General features: G+C 38.5%; 1 long non-coding RNA gene across 1 annotated transcript in view; it reads left to right on the top strand.

Moving 5' to 3' along the window:
* The first annotated feature begins 626 nt into the window (after nt 1–626).
* LOC116700664 (uncharacterized) overlaps nt 627–4,433 on the top strand; it is a 19,274-nt gene continuing 15,467 nt past the window's right edge. The window contains exon 1 of the long non-coding RNA XR_004334702.1: nt 627–638. This is a non-coding gene — a long non-coding RNA (uncharacterized LOC116700664). The remainder of the gene's footprint in view (nt 639–4,433) is intronic.

Here is a 4,433-nt window from a genome sequence, read left to right as displayed (position 1 = left end):
TTGTTTGTGCCATCCAAAGAGACCTGAATTCTATGTGACTTTCTGCTCCTCTGTTGTATTACAAAAGGTAGTAAACTGGGGAGGCTGAACCAATTTTTATGCTGGTTATTTCTTATTTAAGCATGTCTGTTAGCTACTTTGGAACAGCCCTACATGGATTATGTGCAACTTGTAATACGAAGAATTGGATATGGCATGGCAAACTGACCACCCATTCACTTTAATATGCCTTGCTAACCCAGTGCATACACCCAAACAATTTATTTCTACTGATTGGCTTCTATGTCCTTTCTCATGGCTTTTCCATCATAGATTACACACAGACACTAGTTTGTTTCAGATATTTTTAGACTACGTGGATAATAAAAAAGTCATAAGTGGTCCTCTGAGAGATCCATGGAACTGCCTTTAGTAATGTGTCTAATGTACAGCTGCAAGATTAACCTTTCCCTTCCCTTCCTTAATACTCCAAGGCTATACGTTCTCCCTCCTCCTACCAGCAGTCCAACCCTGCCTCCTCAAAATTGCAATAAAATACCAATTTGCAACAGCAAAGTCTCAGAAATGTTCATACAACGTAACGGCAATGTATATCGTTACAAACCAGATCGCATTTTTTGTAGTACAGAGCTCTGAGGGTAATTGTGTATCCTCCTGGTTACTTAATTTGTCCAAAACAAGACAATAAAGTTTGATTAAGACACGTTTGTTGCAAAATATTTAAATTTTAAAAGTTGAGTCTAATTTAAATATGGTACACATCTGTTGTTTATTGGCTTGACTATACACACAGGTGAAAGGTTCCCTCAGACAATTAACACTTATCTTAACATTCATCACATCGTAAAGCAAAAGCTAACGAACGCTATTTTCCAGCCAGTTGAATTAACTCGTTTAAAAGCCATTTCTTTCCATGTTGTTATTTGCCTGAAAAATGGAGGTTATTGAAGAAAATGAAAGGCCCCGTTTATACATTCTACCTGGGAACCCAAATACAGATAGAGCAGCCAATCATAGCTGTAACAGAAAAAAAGAAAATAACAAAGAAAACAACTGCAGGCTTACCAGGCCGTTGCCAGGTGTTTAGTACTGAAGCCATTATGTGTGGATTCTTAATTTGACATTCTTGATACCTCCGCAGGATGGTGCCACTGTGGCAGATAAATGAATCAGCTAGTTATATCCATTTATTTTAAATTGTTATTTTGTGACGTAAACAGTGTATGGCACTAATTATCCAGTCGGGTGCCATTCAGCCCTTCGAGAAGAAGAGGCAATAAGATGATGTACAGTAAGAAGGTCAGTCAAATCTCAACTAATCAAAAAACAGTAGCCTTATGTTGTTGTTATTTAGCCTTACTGAGGCTATTGCATGACTTATATTTAATGAAAAATTAATCTAAAACTTTATATATAACATAACCCTCAACGTTAGCACCAATGTGTGGGGGAAAGTATTTCCGGTTCAGTGGAGACCATGTCCGTATGTTGGAAGCAGCGATAGGCTATCATGTTTTTGAGATGCGGGGTGCAGCAAAGCGCAAGAAAAAGAAAAATGAAGAGGAAGAAACAAAAGTGATGAAGAGTGGCTTTCTCTCGGGCCCTTTGATGGCTAGTCTGCATAGAGTCTATCCATTTAATCCAACTCTGACAACAGCTGTTTCTGCTTCCTACAGAAATCTTTTGTGTGTGATATATTTTGGCTCAAGACTCACTTTGAGATAATTCAAAAACCTTTAATGTGACTAAAAGAACACACAGCACTAAGCCCTGCAATAAAGAAATTACTTCTGCCAAGTGCAGCACCGGCAAAACCTACAACTGTAATGCGGTTCATAAACACCACATAATTTATCATTCCCATTGAATACCATTTTATCTTTACCTAGGCTTTTGCACATGCAGTTGGATGCATTATAATACCAAATTTGGAAAATAGCTGTGAGACAAAAAAGAAGTGAGGCAGTAGAAAGAGGTGGGAGGGAAACAGAGACAGATACTGTAGATTTATCTTTGCAGTAGACTAGCATTTTATCAGGAACTCATGGTTCTCTTTCATTCACATCACATCATGAATAATTTTTTTTTTTTAAATATATACTTGGAACCATTATAGCGTGCAGCCTATTAACAACACTGGCAAAGTCTTTTTAAAGTCTCATTTAGAGGCAATCATTTAATAATAGTGTTTAGATTGGACGATGTCTACCCTATTGGCATATGAAGATGTTCACAGTGAAACATCACAATGGAATTACTACTTCTACCATCATTTTAACTGATGTCAGTGTTTGATGACTGTCAGTCATCGGTGAAGGACGATGACCCAACCCAATGAGATTGTTTTATCTGTGATAAAACACAGTATCATTTGGGAAGGACCCAAATCACAGCTGTGTTTTTTTGGAACCAAACATAAATCACAGGAACTTCAAGCATGTTTTCTGTGTATGGAACAAGTGCATCCCACACAAACTCAGTCACAAACTCATCTTTAAAGAAACTTTTCTGACTTCTACAGTGCTGACCACTTGACATCTGTTCTTTTTGAACAGTTGCCAAGCCTCGAGAGAGCAGGTGTTAGCCTGTTAGTATGTATGAGTCAGTCTGAGGGCAGACCCCACAGGAGAGTTGAGATATGGACAGTGAATTAATATCCTCATTCAAAGTCTTTTGGTTTAGTTTCTGTCTTTGTTTGTGAACCTAAATGAATGAATGTTAAAAGAGAACTCTACTGATTTCATAGATCAAAGTGTATTTACAGGTCTTATGTATGCAAAAAAACATTGGATTAAGGCTTTTGTGGCTCTAGATGGAGCTTATCAAAATTTTATAATTTTCTGTATGTTACTTAGGTCAGTGTCAGATGAGGCTAAAGACGTTTAAAAATGAAAAAGAATCTAGCGGTGTGGAGTTAGAAAGAAGTGAGTTTACCCGACCTGTAGCTCAGTCCCTGTCTTGAGACTCGCATCTCAAGGCAACATTAGCCGCTCCGAGCATAATACACCAAAAAATCCTACTGAACTGTCACTGGTCATTGTTGAATTTTGGGCAATGTAGGCGGTAGACTTTTGATTTTTTTTAACTGTCAACTGTGAGTCCAACAATGTTAGAGGAGTGCAATGTTAAATCAATGGAGTATTCTTTAAACGATTAAGGGGACCATATCAAACTGGACAACAAGTCCTCCAAAACATACAACAATATAGGTTGTTAATTCCTACCCTCTAATAGGAGGGTTTCATAAATTAGCACCCCTAGCGGTGAAAGGAACATATCTAAACCAGAGAACGTTACGATTGTGATTTGAAACACTTCTAAAATGGTTACAGTTTGTTTAGGTCTAGGCACAAAAACTACTTGGTTAGGTTTAGAAAAAGATTGGGGTTTGGGTTAAAATCAGAAGTTTCTTGACTTCCGATTATGCATGTGCCGCAGAACATCATGTAGCTCCGTTTGTTACAAAAAGTTACAAAAACTTGCTATTTACTTTTATTTCCAAACAGGAAACAAACCCTGGTCACCTGGGTAAAAGTCCTGTGTTTGTTTAACCAATTCACCACCCTAACCTGCCTCCTTTGGCATTCTACTTAATTATTGTTCCCAAAAAGTATTGTAGCGCAGTCTATACAGAGCGCAGTCATTATTAATGTAAATATGAGTCATAATTGCTGCTTGAACAAAGGACTTATGTAGACGTTTTTCATGGGAGGACAATTTCTTACTGGATGGGGCTGGCCCAACCAGCTAAACAACCCTGAGAGGAATGACTGGAGTGATGGTCAGTTCAGCACACCAGGGTTTCAGATTGTTGAGTGGCAACTGAGGAATTCAGGGTATGTTGTGGCCTGTTTGTAGCTGGTACTATACAGCCTTGAGGCTTAGTGGTAATTAAATCCCCCTAGACCAAACGACACATTTTACCGGTACGACCTGTGCCTCGACAGTCCTAACAGAGCAAGAAAGCGGTGCAGCTCCTCCAAATCATGTGGAAATAGAATTACTTTCCAAGGCTGAGAAAGTTGATTAACTCAGACAAAATGTACCTCACTATAAGATCTGTTAGGGTCAATTTCCTACGCAGATGAATGTAGGCCCATTCGGAGTAGAAGTCGAAGGTGGAATGATCCGTTTTGAGAGTTTTTTTCAGATGCAAACAAAAAAGAGTCATGGCCCCTTGAGTGAGAGGGAGTGAGAATGCAAAATATCTTGTGACTAAATTGCATTCTAGTCTTGTGGGGCTACTGTCAGTGGAGAAATGATGGTCTACTTTTGTTTAACAACCCTAGAAATATCGATCCACTTTCACAAACTCTTTATGTGAAATTTACAAAAAAGTCATAATTAGATCACAGCACCCGCACAAATTAAAATCGCTACACTCAAGACACAATGCTAAGGTCCAAGAAGTGTGTGTGTGAGTGAGTGAGTGA

Source organism: Etheostoma spectabile, chromosome 13 (assembly GCF_008692095.1).
Source record: "Etheostoma spectabile isolate EspeVRDwgs_2016 chromosome 13, UIUC_Espe_1.0, whole genome shotgun sequence".
Classification (NCBI taxonomy): Eukaryota; Metazoa; Chordata; class Actinopteri; order Perciformes; family Percidae; genus Etheostoma; species Etheostoma spectabile.
Note: the sequence above shows the minus strand (reverse complement) of the source record. Positions and strands in the feature narration are given on the sequence as shown.